The sequence below is a fragment of the Pteropus medius genome, unplaced genomic scaffold (genome assembly GCF_902729225.1).
Source record: "Pteropus medius unplaced genomic scaffold, Ma_sr-lr_union100, whole genome shotgun sequence".
Classification (NCBI taxonomy): Eukaryota; Metazoa; Chordata; class Mammalia; order Chiroptera; family Pteropodidae; genus Pteropus; species Pteropus medius.
Window position 1 is genome coordinate 2,103,189 of NW_024349141.1, and position 22,500 is coordinate 2,125,688.

Genomic DNA, 22,500 nt, shown 5'->3' on the forward strand with positions numbered 1-22,500 from the left:
TGTGGTAAGGAACACGAGACATGTGAAAGCACCTAGGAAAAAAAACAAAGTAAAACACAGATGTTTAACAATTTTGAATCTGCAGACTGCTTGACTAAAATCACTCTTACTTGAGATTTTACAGACACAAAACCAACCATCTTATCCATCTGTTATGCGTTGAATTGTGTCCCCAAAAATTATATGTTTTAACCCCACAACCTAACCCCCAACACCTCAGAATGCGACCTTAATTAGAAATAGGGTCATGGCAGAAGTAATTAGTTAAGATGAAGTCATCAGGGTGGACCCTAACCAAGTGAGACAAATGTCTTTGTAAACAGGGAAAATTGGCATACAGACACACACACACAGAGAACATCATGTGAAGATGAAGGCAGAGTTCAAAGTGATGCTTCTACAAGACAAGGAATGACAAAGATTGGCAGCAAACCACCAGAAGTTCAGAGAGGCCTGAAACAGATTCTCCCTGTTCTGTCCACAGGACTTCTAGTCTCCAGACTTGTGATCCCGGACTTCTGGCCTCCAGCATTGTGAGACAAATTTCTGTTGTTTAAGCTAACCAGACTGTGGCATCTTGTTACAGCAGCCCTAGCAAACTAACACAACGTCCAAGCTCACACCTTCTCCTATGGGCCCACTAAGGCCATTGAATCTAAGCTCCTGGACACTGGTCTCATGACTCGAAGTTACAACTTAACTGATTCCTGAGTTTAATGAGTGTGTCTGATATCTCCTCCACTCTATCATCAACTAATAAACCCTAAAAGAAGAAATAGGAAGTGGACAGCGCAGGATGACCAACCACACGTCCTTATTCATTGATAAGAAAAGGAGACTCCATGGTAAAAAGACAGAGACACTCGCTGCACTGCCTCATTCAAGCGAGAAAACCCATTCTCAATTTCTCTACTTTGTTGGCCCACTCCTTTTCTTCCCCCGGTGAATAAAAATACCCAAGGGGAAATGCGGACCTATTCATCAACATTCCTAGCCAGACAGCGAACTGCTTAATGGCTTTATCGATTCCTTGTTTTGCTCTACATTATGTGTTACATTGGCTCAAGCAGTCCATACGAGAAGAATCAAGATGGTGTTGGCAAAAAGGCATTATTTCATTTTAAGCTTGTTACCACTGAGACCAGTCAACCCTGAACAGAAGTAGCCAAGTTTCAAAACAAGCATGTGCAAAATTCCTATTCATTCCATGCCAATAGCTCCTTTCCATGGCCAATATCCCCTGATTTCAAAGCCCTAATCTTAGTTGGTAAAGAAAAACAAACTGTGGCAACAACTGTGCCTTTAAGTGGATTTTTCATGCTAGAATAACGTTTTGTTGTATACTCCAAGATAATGGTTCCAAATGCTTTAAGGGGATAAACTTCATATTAGTAAAATGACTAATTACAACTAACATAAACCACTCTATCTATCCATTTCCTATAAATATCAATACATGGAAAAATATAATGGCTCACAAAACCCATCAAAGAAATACAGGATCTTCAATGTCCTCACAAATTTACCCATTTTAATTGGTTAAATTAAATATGATAAAAGCAAACAACACGTAGGATGTCAAAACAAATTTATTAAGTTGAAGACAATAACCTAACACCAAATTCAACATCATAAAAAAGATTAAATCAGACGCTTTAACAAATGAACTTGGCTGCTTTGACATCGTGGGCAGTTGGCAGTATCCTTGAGCTAACAAACCGGGGAAAGTAAAATTTGATATTAAGAGTTCTATACTATTTATTTCAATCATATATACAGTTACTAAAATTTGGGTTAAATGGCATAAAAACCTTGAAAAATTTATTCAATTCTCAAAAGCAGTTAAAACTCCCAATTCATATGCATGAAATTATCATTTTTTTCATCATCCTTTCTTTCAAAGAGGAAATAATCGCTAACTAGCAACTGAAAGAAGTGGTTTCAAATCCACTTCTACCACTAACTTGCTGTGATCCTGAACGGGTCTCAGGTCCCCAGACGTCAGGATTCTTATCAGGAATGAAAGCAAACACTTTGTTTTAAAGACTCATGCAAGAGCCTCATGTATCACCCCCCACAAATAAATAAGGTTCTGTAGGTTTCACATTCTGTGTTTCAGCAAGAAAAATCAGATTGAAGAAAGGATCCTGTGTTTTAAAAAAGTCTGAAAACCACTGGTGAAATGTGGTCTTTTGTTTTTCAAAATAATCCTGTTACTTGTAGAAATGAATATCTATGTTATTTCATACTCACACAAGAAACATGATATAAACATAAAGTAAAATTCCACTTATTTTTAAGCTAAATGTGGATATCCAGTGTTACATACAAAGGAAAAACAAAGTTGAAACTAACTTTTGGGGGTTCAAGAATAAAGATGTGACCACAGATAAATTTTTTGCCTTAATCTAAGCATTTCAAAATAAGCAACTTTTGAAGAATACTTTGTCTTAATATTAATATATCTTTGGCCAAAGATCAGAAAACTGATCTAAAAAGCATACCTTTTCTATGCCTGCTGAAACCAAATACAAATTAAGATTATTCAAATTTGTTTTCCAAAACTAACTGTCCTCCTGCCTAAACAGGTTTTATCTTTTGAAGGTGGGCTATGATAAATTAAATGAAGAGGGAGAGCTTTCTTTTCAATAATATTTTCAAATTTTCAAGTTTTGCTAAATAATACAATGGTGCTGATTGTGGCTCAGCAGTCCAGCACCTTGGTCCTGGCAGCAAGGGAGGAGACGAAGGGGAGGCAGCTGTGGCGCTGGAGGCAAGCTACTGACTGTGAGTGGCAGCGGGACCCTGGGGACAGGGCGAGATGTTCCTGAAGGCCCCTGTGGCAGCAAATGGCATCAGTGTTTTTTCTGACCTAAGTCCTTGTTTACCAACTATGGACATGGGACAAGAAAATGTCAACATGAGCGAGGAGCTGAGTATAGATCAGAACTGAGGTCTCAGCCACCCATTCCAGGCAGGCCAAGATCTGCAACATCTGCCTCACCAGCCAAGAAGCTCAGCAGGATGCAGTCTCTACACAGGCTCTGCTCGGTGACCACTTCTGGGCCAAAGCCCTGCGTGTTGCAGAAACTCCAGACTATCATGCACATCCAGGACCTGCCAACCAGCAGCTGATGTATAATAAGTTCCTCAAAGAGTGTTCTCGTCATCAAGAAGGTCCAGACGCCAGCCTGCTCCAGCCCTTTAAGGAGTTCTACATGTACATGATTGTGTATGTGGAGAAGAAAGTTCTAGAAGACCACAATAAGTGATGACGACTTCAAACTAATTTAAAGGAAATTCTCCAGAGAAGATTAAGATGACATTCCCAATCAGATCGATGTTGTCATATGCCTGGGAGGAGACAGGACCCTGCCTTAGGCCTCATAGCTTTTCCAGGGCAGCATGACTCCGGTGACAGCCTTCCACCTGGGCTCCCTGCACTTCTTGATCCCCTTCAACTTTGAGAATTTTCACTCCCAAACTACTCAAGTGATGCAGGGGAATGCAGCTGTTATTCTTCAGAGCCAGCTGAAGGTCTGGGTCATGAAGGATCTCGGAGACAATAAGATGGCTGTACCCAGCGGAATCAGGGAGAACAAAGCTGCAGACCTGGACACAAGGGCCAGAAAGCAGGTCATGCAGGATCAGGTCTTGAATGAGGTGGTGATGGAATGCTCCTCGTACCTATCCAACGTGAATGTCTACCTGGACAGGCACCTTATCACCAAGCTGCATGGTAACAACACGATCATCTCCAGCCTGACTGGCAATACAGTGTATGCGGCTGCAGCCAGGCCCTCCATGATCCACTCCAACATGCCAACCATCGTGATCATGCCTATCTGCTCCCACTTGCTATCATTCCAGCTAACTGTGGACACCAGAGGGGATGAGCTGAAGATCATGCTGTCACTGGAAGCAAAGAATGCCAGGTGGGTGTCTTTCAACTGACAAAAGAGACAAAAGATCCGCCAACAAGACAGCATCACCATCACTACCTCATGATACCTGCTCCTTTCCATCTACATCTGAGACCCTGTGAGCAACTGGTTCTGTACTGGAACATGCAGGAAAAGCAGGCTCATTTCACAGAGGTGGAGGGCGAGGAGGGCTAGGCCCTTGCTCCTGCTATGGCCACACAGGGACTCCATAGCCCCAAAGTCTCGCTGGTGTTTACCTTTTCCTTTTCTGCACCTTCTCACTTGCCCTCTGGGGAATAGGCCAACCTGAACACATGTGTGGTAAATGGTCACACACCTTGCGCTAGTATAAGAAATCACGTCACTTCTGTGTGCAGCCAGAGGAGGAGCTTGGAATCTGCTTTTTGTCAACCAGATCAGCCATTTTTAACATTGTAAATCTGACTTCCTTTTTTGGATTTCTAAATAAGCGAAGTGAGCAATGGCAGCAGCTCTGAAGTCAACACCACGCACACCTGTGTTGTCAGTCAGAGCCTGGGCTGGGACGGGGAGAGCCAAGCTGGACAGGTCCTTTGTAACTCATCAGGAAGCTTTTCCATAAATTAGTCTATTGAAATTCAGAGGGAATCAGAACAGATTGCTCTACATTTTGTTGTTAAAAATAAATGCCTCATAGCCAAAAACATTAAAATATATATGTATGTGTGTGTGTGTATGCACACACACACACACACACACACACACACACACATATACGATGTTGCTAACACTTCAAGTCTGTAGCTGGTTTAACTTAAACTTTGTTTACTTAAAGAAACAGAAGTGTAAAAATAAATACAGCATACAGATTTTCTAATATTTTACCTAGACATGAACATTAGCTAGACTTCTTGCCCATTATATAAACTAGTAACCCAAAAAATGATAAAGACTCTAAGACCCAAATCCAGTCATATACAGAAATCTTAGAACATAGTTCCACCTAGAGCTTGACAGCTGCTAATGTGTATATAAACGATATTCCACCTACTAACTTATGAATATGACATTATTTTATTCAGTGAAGGGTCAAGGACTAGGGCCAAACTACCAAATTATAAATGAAATTCTCTTGCACCTTCCCTCAAGTAGCTGTACCCCTTTACCCAGATTCTGACATCTAGTCCCTTTCTCGGTACTGCAACACTGTTGCCACATCTTGGAGACCGCCCAAACTTTGAGGACACATTCCTGGCTATAAGAAAAGATACCTTAAGAGTTTCCATAGTTTAACTTCAGTTAACTTCTTTGAGCAGCTAAGTAACACTATATAATCAGACTTTTCTCTCCATCTGCAAAAGATAGAAGTATAATTAATAAATTTCTTAAAATGTGAATATGACTGTGCTGATCCTGCCATCCACCTGTGGTGAAAACATACAGTTCATCAGCTAACACAAACCTATGGCAAAGCTGCTACACTCAGGGCACAAAGGAAACACCCACGTTTTGCGGTTCTGTTCAAGGAGGTGGGAGATTATCATGGTTCAGCCACATGCAGCATGTCCAGATGGAAACCCAGAAATGTAGACTCATCTGTGTTTTGACTAAATGACAAACATCTGTAAACAGACAGGCTTTCTTACTTTTCACCCAGATTAAAAAAAACTCCTTTCATTTTCCAATAACAGACTCACAACAGTTAAAAGAAAAAAAAAAAGCATTAATTGTAACAATCCCCTGTCGATCTCAGACCTTAGCTATGCACAGATCAGGCCAATTTTGTTGTAACATCGTGTTTCTTCCTGTAAGCTATTTCCCCAAACACACTGTGCAGATTTCTGTCATGCTTTATTGATAAGAGTCAGGCTTGAAAGCAAGGCTGCCAGATTATTCGCATAGAATAAGTTACGGACATCTAAAGTGCTGATGGACGTTGGCTCCATTGGCACGACCAACCAAATGGCAGACTTGCAGCTTAAACTGCTGTACCAAGGACCTGGCACAAAGTAGATACTTGAAATATTTGCCAAACTGAGTAACACTCTACCTAACAAACATAAAACATTAAGTCCTGGGTGTGCTTCTCCTGGGTGTGCTTCAACAGAAATAATTGATTTGGACCGAGGGAGGGTGTGGAAAGGGGATGCTCAGGCAGCCCTTGGAAACAGCTCTTGTCCTCTAAATAAGCAGCATTTGCAATGTCTGCCTCTTTTCTACTAGGACTCCCAACGTCTGAGAGCGGCAATGAAGGACTGACCTACTTTACTTGAGCCTATCAGCACGTCAGCCACCACGTCAATTCATATTTGGTCTGCTCAGAATGGAAGAAATGCCCATATAACTAACAGCCCACAGCTGCACCCCACACAGGCAGAGATGCAGGGCTCTGCATTGTAATCCTCCCATGCCCTCCTCCCGGATGAGCACTTTCATCCTCTCTTTGTGTTTAAATCCACTTGGTCCACAGCATTCTGATTAGTCTGTGCTGGGCTGAGAACAGGCTTCCAAAGACTTGTTGATTCCATCCAAATACTCAGGAACAGGCTGGATACTCAGTTAAGAACCATGCCTACAACATAGTTTTAGACTCTGGTTTCTAAACTATTTTTTTTTAAAGTAATTCTATCAATCAATACACATTCATTACATGCCACAGTGAACACTCCGAGATGCATTTTATTTTTTAAACACAGCTGTCCATCTGCTGCTTACATTGCTGATAAAGCTCTAAGTGATTAAGGAAAAAAAGAATTCGTTTGCTGTGATAATACACAGATCCGTGTATCTTTCCAACTGCCTTCAAGGTTGAAAGAAATGAGGTTTTGATGAGTACCAGCCAGCTATTAATTAGATTTAGCAGCAACAAAATATTACTTTTCAAGCACTTTAAAGAACTGAGAAAAGCTACAGAGCTCAGCAGAATTTTTCTCTCTATGTTTTGGTTTCCTGACCCCCTTTTTTCTAATTCTTCTCCTCATTAAAAATGCCTCAATCTGAAAGGAAATGAAAACAAGAACAAGAGCTGATAAGTAAAAGCAAGTGATAATTATAAAAACATCATTCATCTAGCTCCAGTTTTCAAAAAACCCATTTCATTTTGTTTAGCTAAGGAGAGCTTTATACACAGATTACTTTTAAGGAATAAGCTTTAAGTTTTAAGCGCTTATTTCCACCTATGTAACCACAGCTACTTTGACTGTGAGAAAAATTATTTAGACCTTCTTTTTTTTTTAATCTGATTATTTTCCCCTATTTAACAAAGAAAATACTGATTCCTGGGTTGAATCTAGAGGACTCCCTACCTAAGAGCGATTCACCATGGGGTCTTTTTCTCGACATATAACTGTTTTAGGGTCCCCAGGGTGTCTATCCTAATGGGGCACAGAGGTACTGGGTTGTATGTGGAGAAATACTACAAAGAGGGAATGTACAAACATGATCCAAGTCGTCTGTACTTCTCCCAGCCCATTGTTTCTCGAATTTCTACGTGCACAGGAATCACTTGGAGAATCTTATTAAGAACAGATCCAGATCCCACTCTGGATTCCCCAAGTGACCTAAGATTCCCCAAGTGACCTAAGATTCTGCACTTCTCACAAGTTCACAGGTGATGCTGATGCTGCTGGTCAGAGGATGATACTTTGAATAGTAAAATATGGAATATCCTAGAATAAATACCTAGTCAGAACCTGTGTTGTTTTTGCCAACCCAGCATCCTCTATGGGACCGCAGAAAACTAACCAGACTTCAGAGAGCTCAGAAGGTGATTTTTTTTCCACCCCGGCCCAGCTTTATTGGGGTATACTTGACAAAGATATGTTGATTTTCAAAGACTGAAACATCAAGTTCCCGAAACAGGCAGATCCACATCCTTTCCCAAAACATGGGTATTTCTTACAATCACTACTAAGAAAACAATTTGAAATCATTGTGGTTAGGTATAAACTTTACATAATAACAAAAATGGTTTACTTGCTCTAGCACAGTTTAAGCCCCAGAGAAAAGGAAGATTCAGACATGTTTTCTTACCTCCAGTGCCTCCTACTGAGGACATGCCCAGCAGTTTCTTCTGCCTCCCTCCGGCTCATTCAACTTTTTCTTATGCTCATTTATTTCCATGTCAGTTTCTAGTCTGTGAGTGCTCTGATAGTGAGAACTCAGCTGTCTTTTCTAGTCTCAGCACCAAACTCAGTAACTGGAACTCAGTAGATAATGAACAATTAGTGCCTAATGAGTGTCAGGCACTGTGTGGGGCCCTTCACATCCATTATCTTGTGGAATCTCATCTTTGAGGAATGATTCTCAAGGATCTTCACAGAGAGCCAGATTCACAACAGGCTGACTAACTTATCTGCCTAAGCATATAGACAAGATTGGAACCAAATATGTCTACCCAGTTCCAAAGCCTATGGCCCCCACAACTATGTTATGGTGCTTCTGTAAATATTTCTAAACAGGAGGCTATCACACGTTCACTGCCAAATTCAAAACCTGTCACCCACAGGTTCTCTCTAGCTCCTCTACACACCTCATTGCTCTCCCCTCTTCCCACTGCCTCTCCAACTAGTTTCCACACCACTGACCTGGAGGTGGATGCCACCAGCCCTTCCTCCTTATGACAGTTTTTCACATTAAGGCAAGCATGCCTTGGCAAATTTGACGTTTCTTTTCTGTCACTCCACAACAAAGCAAGGGAATAAAATTCATGGACATCCTTGGATTGATGTACAGATGTTCCTGGACTTACCATAGGGTGATGTCCAATGAACCCATCATAAGTTAAAAATATAAGTCGAAAATGCATTTCATACACCTTACCTACTGAAACATCATAGCTTAGCCTAGCCTACCTTAAACATGTTCAGAACATTTACATTAGCCTACAGTTGGGCAAAACCATCCTGCTGCCACTGCCCAGCATCAACAGAGTTATCGTACTAAATGTCACTAGCCTGGGAAAAGATCAAAATTCTAAGTACAGTTTCTACTGAATGCATATCACTTTCTCACCATCATAAAGTTGAAAAATTGTAGTCGAACCATCGTAAGTCAAGGACCATCTGTACACTTGGCCTGCAAATATCACAGCAGCTTATCTTCTTGCCCTCTCATCCTTCAAAAAGAAAGAAAAAGAAACAATATACACAAGAAGCAAGGCAAAGCAGACCAGCTAGGTAAAACAGAATCACACCCTAGGGTGTCTAGGATCAGGAGGGAGGACAGGCTAGCCAAGACCTCCACTTCTATTTTCCTATGACCCAGCAGGCCCAATTCTATCAACCTTAAACAAATACTAGCAAATTTGTGGAAGGAAGTTCAAATAAATAATCATTATCTGAAGTGACCTTAATGACCATCAGCAGGAAAATGCTAATTACCTCTGCAGGATATTCTTAACAATGGAATACTATAGTGCAACTAAAAGGACTATGTTAAATGTATTAGGTACCAAGAATATTTTTTTAAAACATTGAACAAAAAAAGCAGAATGATAAATACAGTATACTGTTTATGTAAAAATAATCTATGTTTTTGTATAAATATATATATAAACCTATTAAAATAGCTCCTTACACTGGGGAGGCAAGATGAGGAGAAATAAGCTTTAGCTGAAATGGTCTAAGAAAGAATGTATTTATATATTGCATACAACATTTTTTAAATTAAAGAAAAAAATAAGTGCCAGTAGTACCTACCCCACTACTAGCTACTTCCCTGCTCCTGGCCCATCATCTCTATCAGAATCAGGTGATGTCATCCGGAGAAGGCACATGACCTTGGGACATGAAAACAAAGCCTAGGCATTTCCAAAAGACTGTGCTGTCCCCAGTGACCACTCACCGGAATATCTGGGAGACCTGAGGTCTCCCGCCCTCAGGGTTTCCAGCCTCAGCTCTTATTCCTCACTCTTGATTCCTGATCCTCTCACTTCAGACTCCCTGAGGCTGTGGGATTCTTGCTCTAGCCCAACTTGAAGTAACCGTTTTCAGTAAATCTAATCTAATAGCTGACCCTGACCACATTCTCATATTTCACTTTCGTTTTCCATGCTGAGTTGAGGCTCCATCTATCCATCTTTCAACCCTTTACTAAGCAATGACCAGGCACCCAGGATGCCAAAGGCACAGCTGTGGACAAGGCTGTCCTGGCTGCACAGACCAGTCTAATAGCCTGGGTCACCCTCACTGGCTGCCAACACACCCCAGCAACTACCTGATTCTGAAAGTCCAGACTGACCTGGAACTACCAAGAACCAAGATGCATAAAAGCTGCTTTCAAACTCATCCTTTCACTTACCAGCTATGTAACTGAGGGCAAATTTTTCTCTATGTAGGCTTCAGAGTTTCTCATTTTTGAATGGAGACAATTTCTTAGAAGATTATTTTAGGAGACCCCTGCTTCATGGGGTTGTGATGAGGATTAAATTAATCGCGCATAGCTCTAAGTTCAGGACCTGGAACATATCATTCGGCAAGCGGTAGTTTCATTAATAAGATGGTATTAGAGTAGAAGTTGGCAAACATTTTCTGTAACAGGCCGCATAGTAAATAGTTTAGGCCTTGTAGGTCACATAGTGCTGTTCAGCTTATAAACAAACGGGTGTGGCTGTGTTCCAATCAAACTTAATTTCTGAATCTTAAATTTGAATGACATGATTTTCACATGTCTTAAATTATTATTTTTAAAATATTTTCAAAATTTTAAAATGTTAAAAAAAAAATTCTTAGTTCACTGGCTATACACAAACAGGTAGCAGGTCAGATGTGGTCCCAGGCTACAGTTTACCGACCCCTGTATTAAGAGGAAATTCTACACCTAGAGTGAGACCAACAAATCTCAACGTATCATGCAACGAATTATTGCTCCCTGTACAAAGGTAAGTGTAGGTGTCTCCAGTACTGGGCTACTTGAAGAAAAACAATAGAACACGTATGCACTCAAACACATGTGTATGTGTGTGTGTGTGTAAATATTTATACAAATATACATTTATCCCTCTTAGTTTATGTTTTTTGAAGGTTTTATGATGTATATAACATCAGTATGATAGTATCTCTATGCTATGTAATGAATTCTGCTTCCGCAAAAATACATATTGAAGACCTAATCCCTAATATGATGGTACTTGGAAGTGGAGCCTTTAGTAGATAATTAGGTCATGATGGTGGGGCTACCCTTATAAAAGACATGAGATATCTCTCTCTCTCTCTCTCTCTTTTTCTCTCTCTCTCTTTCTCTCTCTCTCCTTTATGAGTCCATAGCAAGAAGACATGGCAAGCAAGCCATCTGCTTGCAAGAAGAGTTCTTGTCAGGAATCAATCTGGCCAGCACCTTGATCTTGGACTCTCCAGCCTCCAGACTGTGAGAAATAAAATTTCTGTTGTTTAGGCCATCCAATCTATGGTATTTCGATAAAGTAGCAGGTATTGACTAATATAATCTATAGCTTAGGAAACTATGCATACTAGGTGTGTATGTTCAAAACCTTCTCCCCCCAGAAAGAATATCAGATCGAAAGGAGTTGAGGCATAAAGTGAGGGAGGGGAAAAAAAAGACTTGAAGCAAGTTTTACGTGCTCCTTTGCAGAAATGGGACACATAATTGCAATAAATAACAAAGGATAACCTGAATTTAATCATGAGAAAACATCACAGGAATCCAATGTGAGGGAGATTTTAAAGTGGCCTATACTCGTCAAAGGGCAAGCTCATGAAAGACAAAGTTCCAGACTTAAGAAGACTACAGAGGCAGGACAACCCCAAGCAACATGTGATCATGTATTTGGATCCTAGACCAGGAAAAAATTTTGTTTTTCTATAAAGGACATTAGGATAATTGACTAAATTTTAATAACGGCTATAGATAGAAATGTATGTGTTAATTTTCTGTTGATGGTTGTATAATACTTATGTAATAGAATGTCCTTGTTTTGAGGAAATACATTTGAAGTCATTAAAGGTAGAGAATTATCATGCCTGCAACTTTCTTTCAAAGTGTCCAGAAAAAAAGTGTGTATGTACATGGTGCACGCATGTGTGTGTAGAGAAAAAGAGAAAGCAGATGTGGTAAACTTAATATTTGGGAAATCTGGGCAGAAATGGATACAGAAATCTTTGTAATATCTTTTTGTAACTTCTCTGGAAATCTGAAAGTATTTCATAATTTATAAATTTAAGGACCAAGAATAAATAATAGCTACAAGCTCTGTGTTAAAAGCTCTTATGCAGACAGCATGCTATTTGCTTTCTGTTTCTATTTTACAAAATAATGTAAGGTGATATTTGCCATTAGTGCTTCAAATAAGCTACAATGAAGATTGGGTCTGATTCACCATAAGACCTTAATTTCTGCCCTGGCGAAGATTGGAAAGAGTCAAAAACACTGGCCCCATCAGTGTGGACCAGTCACAGGCAACTTCTCAGCCCTTGGCGCCCAAAAGGTGAATCACATTCCCTCCACATTCCTCCCACCAGCAGAGAACTAGAAGCAGACAGACATACCTGGGTACAGACATACTGGGGTGATATGCAGCCCTACAAATGACAAGAATAAACAGAGAAAAAGGTTGCCCAGTCCGCTACCTGATAGATATCCTGCCATTTCCATATCAACACTAGTAAAAAGAACACAAGCAGTCTATTCTTGAAAGGGAGAGGCCTCCAAAACAAATGGGGCATCCAGACCCAAGGGATGGCCCCACACCTCTGCCATCCCTGTGCTTCCAGTTTGTGACTGTCACAACTCTCCCGGCCTCATCCCCATGGCCCGTCCCTTCCCAGGAAGCCAGCCTCTCTCAAAAAAGAGCACCAACTTTTTAAGACTATTCACTCTGCAGACAGGATAACTTTACAAATTGTTAATTCAAATGAACAGAAGGAACTGCAGAACTTTAGTACTAGACAGCAGAGATTTACTTTCCTATCAATGACCTGTGGCAATCCAAGCTGACAAGATCTAAAACCATCCCCGATTGCCTTGCCCTGAGAAGGTGCTCACTGGTTGCCATATCATCTTCACACACCAGAGTCCAATCCCAAAACCCTTACATGAAAATGACCTGCTAATTGGGTCCCCAGTGCCTCCATCACAAATAGATACTAGACTGGCAGTGTAATTAGCAAGCTTCCGCTGCCAAGACAACCACCTTTTTTTCCCCCCTCCTGAAGAAGTTGTCCTTCCTGACCTTAAGTTTCAAATCCCAGATATTTTCAGATGGAAAGGTCTGCTCAATCAGAGGAATCTATCACCTAATGAAAGCAATTAAAGTAGCAATTATTCAAAATTCATATTAGCAAACACAAGGCAAAAAATAAAAAGGAGAAAAATTACGCAAAAAGAGCAAGCCCATGTTAACAATTCCTTTTGTCTCAACTGTCAGAAAATGTGTGTCAAGATTCAAAAGTCCAGTGCCTTAATTTTCATCATCTTCTGTGATTACCGACTTAAAGCTCTCACAGGCAGTAGCAGTAGCAGTTCCTGACACATAGTAAGTTCCTGACAAATGATATAGGTTTAGGAGAAAGGAAGGTCTCTTCCTTAAGAATCTGCTGTCATTGACCAAAGGAGAACTTAGATCTTCATCTATCATCTCCTAAGAATTAAACTTTATGCTGAATAAAAGATGTTTTAATAACTTTCACAGCGTGATTTTTTTTTAACGTTCTAACAACACACCAACAGGCTATAGACCAACATAGTAAGTCATCAGTTATAACTGGGTGTTGAGGTTACAAATGATTTTATTTTCCTCTATATACCTTCATGAATTCCCCTATTTTCTACAACAAACATTTGTTACACTTCAATAGAAAAAATTATGAAAAACAAAAAGATTAAAATAACATTCCCATTCAAACGGAGCAGTCTTCAACCTCAAAGGCGCTCCAAACCATCTGGGGGTCTTGTTGAGAAGAAAACTCTAGCTGTATTGGTTTGGGATGAGGCTGAGGCCTTGATTTTCTAACAAGCTCCCAAGTGATGGCCAGACAAATCTAATGGTGCTTTGATTGCCAGGATCTCTATGACACAAAAGTGACCCAGGTGCTAACAATCCCAGTTTTAAAGAGATGATGATGGTAACAAGGCCGTAAATCAGAGCAGGGTAGCATTGTCAAAGACTTCCATTGAAAAATTAATGTGTTTGGGGCTCCAGCCAGAAAAAAAAGAAAAAAACAAAACAAAACTGAACTTTACTTGAAAGTAGAGTGCTCTGCTGGAAGCACTTGTCTTCATAGTTAAAAACAAATGAAATTGCTTCTTATTGATTTTAATTTAGGCTGAAACACTTGCTGTCCAATATCGCCAGCAAAAGAAACGGTGAGTGGGGACAAGATATGATAAGAGAGATGAACTCTGGAGGCCATCAGACACTGTCGACCTCTAGTCTAAACAGTAATTAAAACGTGATAGACAGGATTAGATATGAGCAAAATATACACCCAGATTCACAGCTTTGCATTAATTTCATCCTCCAGGGCCTCTTACCATTATGGACCCTTTTTATTTTTTTTTTTAATTCCAGCTCTAAATGTTGTTCAATTAAGTTTTACTCATTTCCTTACAGATCCTTAGGATTCTCATTTACAAATGAAACCAAGAGAAGCAGTTAAGCCTAAGTATTATCAGCATGTCTCCTCAAGAGAGGCTATCCTTAGCACCAAAATAAAAGTCCTAGAATTCCTAGAGATAAAAAGCTCAAAATGAATGAACTCGAAAAACAGGGGAATGAAACCATCATTAAATGACTATTTTCAGCTGGCAGGAGAGACTGTACCTGTCCTTCTCAATCCAACTAGTTATCTACCCTTTCATGAACTTCCAGCTAATCCCAGTACCCTTGACTGAAAATGACCAAAATCAACCCTTGATTAATACAGGCAGAAAAAGAATGTATTGAAAGGATCTTGGACATTTTAAAGAATCCAATCAGCAGCCAAACAATCTAGATGCCGAAAGGGCAAGGATCAGAACAGCTCTGGGGAATTCAGGCAGCAGAAATTGAGAGAGATGTCATTCCTTATGTCACTCAACTCGAGCCTCCAATTCCAGGGAGAAAAGGTGTGACTAGCCTAGCCTGGGTTTTATATCTCAAATAGGGGTGGACAGAGCCTCTTGATTAGCAGAAGGCTCCATCAAGACCATGAATGAGAGATCACTACCCAAAGAATAGAAAAGATGCTCTTAGCAAAACGTGGTAAAGGGATGCTGGGCATGCAAAACAAGAGTGATAAAACAATAATAGCACCAAAAGCTGTGTGCTTGCTAGAGACCACCGCTTTACTTATATTCACACTTAATTTTTACATCAACTCTGTGAGATAGCAACCATTATCCCATCTTACAGATGAAGAAAACTGGAGACTAAGGTCACAAAGCTAGTCCACGACTAAGCAAGAAGACATTACAGTCTCAGTTTGCACGACCACCATGACAGTCAGGCTTTCCTTGTCCTATCTTACAGTCTAGTCTCCACAGACAACAAAATCAAGCCCAAATGCCTCTGCCAGGCATTCGAAAGCCAGTTGATGCATCCAACATTGGCTCCCACTCCTCTCAAATCTCTGCAGTGTCCATCTGCAAGCTGACAGTCACTAAAGGCTTTATGCCATGAGAAAGCAGCTAAGATACAAGGCAGACATGGGTCCAAGTCCCAGATACACAAGACTTCGTCTTGAAATAGGCCTTTTCACACACCGGTGAACCATCTCAACAGGCTCATTACTGCCTCTGCTTACTCGTTTCCCCTATTCCATGTGCACATATAAAATATCAGTTAGGTTTTTCATTCAGTTCCAAAGGAAGGTATCATTCTTAATATCCTATTGCTCCTGAAACACAAAGGGCTAATTGCTAATATTTGACTGGAACCCATCACTTTTCTTTAAAGCCAGGGCTTTGGTGGTATGGAGAAAGACAACCAATTTGACCTTCCTTCTCAACCTTGAGTTTTTGCACTTGCTGTCTGATTAGCTGGCGTCTGGAACTAATTAAAAGGTGCGGCAAGAAAGAAGAAAAACTCTGGCTACTCTCTCTGAGGGAATTGATGACTCTAGATTTACAACAGCTCCTCTAGGACAGAACTCACTGAGAGCTCAGTGAGGTGGGGTGATTATTCAAAGAGTGTCCACCTATTCAGCCTTTAGAAGTATCCACCACCAAGAAAGAAAAGTTGGAAATTCATCCCCAACTACCTGGTTTCTTCCTGGGCTATAGATGGTACCCAATACATCATTGACAAAAACACATGAGTGGACCAAGCCCCAACGCCTTGGAAAAGTCAGAGGGCAAGAACATGTGTCTGCTATGCTCTGGGACTAAGACACCAATGAAGGTAACACAAACATTTTCCCTACATCAAAGACATTACTTTTCTTTATCTACTTAGAAACCTCTAGAAACCAGTAGAAATCACAGAACCTTGAAAACAAAACATGCCCTTTGCAGACAAAAGGTATGATTATATCCTATTACCAAGGTAACTTATGAAGAGCTCCTGAAAGGTTTCTGCATCCAAAAGAAAATACAGAAGTCCCCCCTAACCCACAGAAAATTATGTTGCAAGACCCCCAGTGGATGCTTGAAATAGAAGATGGTACTGAACTCTATACATACTATTCTATGATAAAGTTTAATTTACAAATTAGGAACGGTAAGAGATTAACAATAACTAATAGCAAAATCGAACAATTATAACGAAGTACTATAATAAAAGTTATGTGAATGTGGTCTCTTGTCTCTCAAAATATCTGACAACCAATCTGATAACCAAGACAGATACTAAGGGACTAAAGGATGGGGAACGTATAGAGCATGGAGACGCTGAACAAAGGGACAATTCACCCAAGATGGTTTGAGATTTCATCATGCCACTCAGAGCAGAATGCAATTTAAAACTTATGAATTGTTTCTTTCTCAAATTTCCTATTTACTGTTTTCGGACTGTAGTCGACCACAGATAACTGAAAAGGCAGAAAGTGAAACCGTGGATAAAGGGGGACTACTGTAATATCTTTAAGCCCTTTAACTTTATTCTTGGCCGTAGGAATAAAACACATTTACCCAGTAAGGCTTTTATTAACATTTTGTTTTTTGGATTTAAAATGCATTCTAGCATTTCTTCAACCCTATGTCTGAATACATACAAAGAACTGACTCTATTCTGTGTATCCCTATAGTGGCCAAGTGGGAAAAAAATTAAGACATCTGTCCAAGTTAGCCTTCGGGCCTCACTTACTTGGCCTTTCCCTTTTCAGAATTCAGCTATCGGTCTTAAAGCACCCACAGTTCAATCCGCTAAGTGCAGTTCACAAGATGTGCAGAGCTGGTCTTCTACGTAAGAACAGAAGCATCACGTTGTTAAGGAAAAGATCACTGACTTTGGAGTTAGAATCTGAATTCTACCACTTTCGAGGCTATCCCAACTGGGCAAGTTTCCTAACTAAGCATAACTTCTATTTGCACACCTGGGAAATACGGGATGAATTTCAGATAAGGTATGTCCAGCCCCTAGCACAAGGCCCACCATGCTCAGAGTAATGCTCAATAAATGGTGGTTTGTGTTAGCTGAGCCAGATTGTAAAAGCACCTGTAAAGGGAGTAACAGCAAAATTTCCAGATACCTGGCCTCACCTCTACAAGACTGGCTGGGAAGAGAAGTATTCTTCCTAGAAATCAGGGTTTACAGCAGAAAATACTACACAGGAATAAAACTCCCAGATCCAGTGAAAGGACAAGGAGGGAGGCAGCTGTCAGTAGTGACAGGTGATCAGATGATCGGACCACCCCTCAAAAGAGGTTTGCCTTGACAACCTGGCAAGGGGAACGCCAAAGCTCTGCGTAGACAGGTCTGGTGGGCTATTTTCCTTTGTCACTCGACAATCTGGCTCTGATGAAAAGTATGAGAAAACCCTCAGAGAACTTCTTTTCTTTCCTTCCTTCTCATGTGGGCCTGCACTGCTGCTCTCATCACTCCCCGCTGCCTTCCAAGGCAGGCTTGGGGTGAGCCCCGAGGACCCAGAAAGGCTCCTTCAACACCCTGACTTGAAGACTTCAACATCCTTGTTTATCCCTCATAAAAGAACTTACAACTGAAACCCAGATTCTCATCACCTGCACTGAACAACGAGCATGTGTCCAGCTTGCCAAACATTCCCTGAGAAGGAAACCTTGCCATCCAGTGCCTGAAAAACAATTAAAAGGGATGGGTTTTCCCATCCTTCCCGCTGCTTCCTTCCCCATCATCAGCCGCCCTTGACCAAATTCTTAACTCGCAGATGCAAACTGACACATAAGACCTAGTGCCAGAAGTCCTTCTGGGAAGATCTGAGCTTTCTGATAAAAGTGTGTTTGGTCTGTCTCTCACACTCCCTATTTTCCATTTCCAAATTAAGCAGGTTCGCCAGTACAGAATATTTACTTCACCTCAAAGAGCCACCCATCTTAACATTCTGTTCGAAAAAGGAACCAAAAATCCTAAAAGGGATGTCTGAAGGTCTCTATGTTACACAGATGCTACCACTCGATCCACCTCACCAACTCCATAGCTGTGTTAAAGCCTGGACCACTGGTGATAACCTGGAGTCCAGCACTTTAAGCTGGTACGAGTGTGGCTATTAACTAGGAATAGGACCTTGGGCCTCAACAAAGCAAAGTACCCAGGAGAACAAGTGCAAGGGCCCCGGATGCTGTGGGAGGCAGGATTCTATAGCCTCCTCCACTGAGCAGGAGGGGACGAGCATTGCAGTAGATCAGTACTCTTGGCAAGGAGCTTCTGCAGACCGTTTTCAACCTCTAAAGATCTCCGAAGTCCCTTCTACCTTTCAAATTGCTGAGCATAAGCTCAACTGGAATGCTGTCCTGGATTTCCTAGGCAGCAGAGGCTGGCATTTTAAAAGTATGCCGATCTGTTTGCAACCCTCCACAGGTTCCACATAGTTCACCTACTGGAACCCAAAGAAGGAGAATTCAAAGCCAGTAACTCTGCTCCATGCCCAATCAAGAGCCAGTAAAATAACAATAATGGCTATTATTTTCAGGTGCTGACTCTTTGCCAGGCCTATGCCAAATGCCTTACACGGCTTACTTCCTTTACTCTATAAACCACCTCAACAGGGCAGGGACTGTTACCCCATTTCACAGATGGGCAAACAAGCCTGCAAAGCTAAATGACCCCAACTCTCCGCTCTGATACCCAGCCCTTCCTAGTGAAAGTGCCTTCCTGAAGGCAACCCTCTGCGTCAACAACCAGAGTCTCTCTTGGCACTATGTTGTGAAAGGGTAGGGAAGGGAGAAGAGGTGATCATTCTGGAAGGCAAGATGGGGTCGGAAGGGCAATAAAAATGCAATGCAAGCCAGGAATGCAAGCCACATGCGTAACTTTAAATTTTATGGCAGTCACATGAAACGGTAAAAATAAACAGGAAATATTAATTTTAATAATACGTCCCACTTAACCCAATATATCTAAAATATTATCATTTCAATAGACAACCAATATAAAAATTTAATGAGATATTTTACATACTTTTTTTCATTTGTCTTTGAAATCCAGTGTGTATTTGACACTTACAGCACATCTCAATTCAGACAGGCTACATTTCTAGTGCTCATGAGCCACATGTGGCTACCCTACTGGACAGCACGGCTCTATAGACACTTCATGGTATAAATAAGCTAAGGCTCGAAGGGACCCTCAGGGGAAAAATTTCATATCCAGGAAATAAATACGGGACTACTTGATGTCATCCAAGTGCTTGGTGTATTAACTATATACCACGAATTTCTCTCATGTCAGCCTCACAAAGGAATTCCTGTCACCTTTTACCCTTACTCTCCAATTCCCTTAACAAAAATAACAGTGGTCAGAGAACACTCAAATTTTGAGAAATGAGCTACTGTGAAGGTAACGACGAATTAATTCGGAGTAAACACAAGACATTTTACCAGGTATAAACAACAGGGAGAAAGGATCCATTTAGTCAGTCACGGTTTTAAAAACTGCTGTCACTAAGGCCATACTTAACCCTTACTTAAATAGCTAAGAATTCAGAAAGATGTCACTTTGGAATACGAACAGTCCTACAGCAACTATAATCTGATGCAAAACCTCTGGGCTTTGAAGAAAGGAAAAATAAACCACTAATTTTAGATCCCTAAATCTCTATTAGTAGAGCTCACAAATTAGAATATGATGTAACCACCATCAAGAGATTGGACTTTTCCCCCCGAATAAATGAATATGAGTCAAACATGAGCGCAAATCAATTTCTTGGATCGGGAACTTTTGTGCACGGATAGCTTCTTCTTTTATTTTGGAAGGATGGCTAACGTGTCTCAGTATAGCACAGAGGTGGCAATAAAGTCCTCTCCCAGGCCAACTCTTGAGAAGCAGTCTAAGAGGCGCAGACATTCACAGGGAAGAGCTCTGTGACCGATTAGCAATGTCTGCCATGGCTACCGGTGTGAGAACCTTTATCTCAAATGCCAAACTCCAATCCCTGTTTAGAAAAACCGTAGAGTAATACAGGGGCAAGAAGACAAATATGTGCCACATGTTTTCACTGAATGTCTCCACCCATATGCACCCAGGGTCCCATGTTAACACAGAAGTATAAAGCAAGGCATATACACTGTACTCACACCACAATTTCAGTAATGAGAAAATCAAAAGTAGCTCTAAACCTGTTCCTTCAAGCTGGGAGCTTATACAGCAAATTAAAACATAACAGCCATCTTTAGTAAATCTCTGTCAATAGAAAATGTTCCTGAGTAGCCACGTACACTTTAAATTCATCCACCATTTGCTCTGCTAGCTGAGAAGCACTACAGCATCCAGAAAGCCAAGTTCAAATTTCGATTTTTCCATTTCATTCACTGTGGGATCTCTGCTCTCCCTGAGTCCCAGCTCTCTCACCTCTTCAAAGGGTTGCATGGCATTAACTGAGAGCATATTTATGCAAGTATTTGTTTCCTAAATCTTAAGCAACAGCTATTAAAAGCAGGTATCATATGTAACATCCTGTGTACCTAATGCTATTCTGATGCTTTGCACACACGATCTCATTTAATCTTCCCAAGGGCTCTAGGAGGTTCAAAATTCCCATTTTACAGATGAGAAAACCAATAAAGTAACTGGCCCAAGTTAGTAAAGGTCAAAGCTAGGATTCACTAACTTGGACCAGTTACTTAACTTGATCAACAAATCTGTGCAATTCATTTGCCAGAGGCTCTTTCATCAGACTCTATCTGTCTGTCTCAAGTCTCATTTTCTCAAAACCCTATTAAATAAAGGTCCCAAGGCATAAAAGGAGTTATTTCCACAAACTCCTTTGTTTATCTGGTGAGAGTGCTTACATTTTGCCCAGATTCTCCAGAAATCAACTTTCCTTCCACTTGGCATGACGAGTAACGGTAGAAACCTCAAAAACTGCCTTGTATCAATTAAGATGCTTCAATAACAACAGAAAAGTTTTTTTCTTTTAAAAATCACATCCTAAAAAAATGTCAGAAAAAAATCTAATGCCAGAGTTACCTACCATCAATCACATAAAGTAATTTCAGCAGCTTCTACCCAAATTGACCAATTGAGAAAATAAGGGCTGATGCCTAAAACTGTGAAGTGATTTCTGCACTCTCCATTCATGGCCTTTGCAGACATGTTAAGCAGAGAAAATGACTAGTTTAGAAGAGAAAACAACTGGATGTAAGAGAAATAAATAACACAGGCATCAGCTAGCAATGCGTTCTAGAAAATTTAGCTCCATGATGTACCAGCCAACATCTGTCTAATTGTGGGCATTAGATAAGGTGGTCAACCAATATGTGTTAAGCAAATAAAAGCGTGTCAGTTCAGGTAAGCCCTTCTCCTGGACCAACCTGCCCAAAGCCATTACTAGGCAATAGATCAATATTCATCTCACACTCTATAATCAGCTCAAGGTGTGCCCTCTACACACCTTGTCACTATTTCTAGAACAACCAGAGCAAAAGTGAGAATGCCTTATTTCTCCGGGATTAATCCCAAAGCCAAGGCCACTTCCGATGCAACGAATACCCAAGTCACAGAATTTAGCCTAAATTATTCCACGAAAAAAAAGAAAAGAAGGGGTTATAACCAGGAAAACATAATCCTACTGTCCCATAAGACATTTGACCTCTAATTAGATTTTTTTTTTCAGCAATAGATACCATGATGGCCAGCAACAGAAGGTACAAATTTAGTTTCTCCCTTTTTAAAGATGGACTTCAAACACCATGACAATATATACACTCTGAATTCTCTTCAGGAAGATGAACATCTCTTTAGGGAATGAAATATATAAATGTTGAGATTTCTAGAAGCCACATATAATATCAATGTCTTCTAAAATGTCCTGTAATTGTTTCAGAGAACACTATCTGCTAGTCCATCAGTCCTCAGATATGACCACTCCCACCTAGATACGGAAGATACAGTAGGTAGAAGGAGAAATGAGGTCCTGCCCTCAAAATACATACAGTCTAACTGGGCTCTGACTCCTGTGAGAAATTCATGTGAACATACTGCATATTACAGTGACCATTTAAAGAACATATGCTGGAATTAGAGTGAAAGAAT

General features: G+C 40.6%; 1 protein-coding gene, 1 long non-coding RNA gene and 1 pseudogene across 5 annotated transcripts in view; 1 reads left to right on the forward strand and 2 right to left on the reverse strand.

Moving 5' to 3' along the window:
- The window catches only part of PTPRG (protein tyrosine phosphatase receptor type G), a 631,793-nt gene that overhangs the window by 598,695 nt on the left and 10,598 nt on the right, over positions 1 to 22,500 (reverse strand). The gene's annotated exons all lie outside the window — the stretch shown is intronic.
- Positions 2,688 to 4,421, forward strand: LOC120616997 (NAD kinase-like; annotated as a pseudogene).
- LOC120616996 (uncharacterized) lies at positions 4,961 to 19,387 on the reverse strand. Its single transcript, XR_005656740.1, has 4 exons — positions 9,747 to 19,387; positions 8,916 to 9,018; positions 5,365 to 5,509; positions 4,961 to 5,254 (listed from the first exon to the last, which is right to left on the reverse strand). It is a non-coding gene; the product is annotated as an uncharacterized LOC120616996 (long non-coding RNA).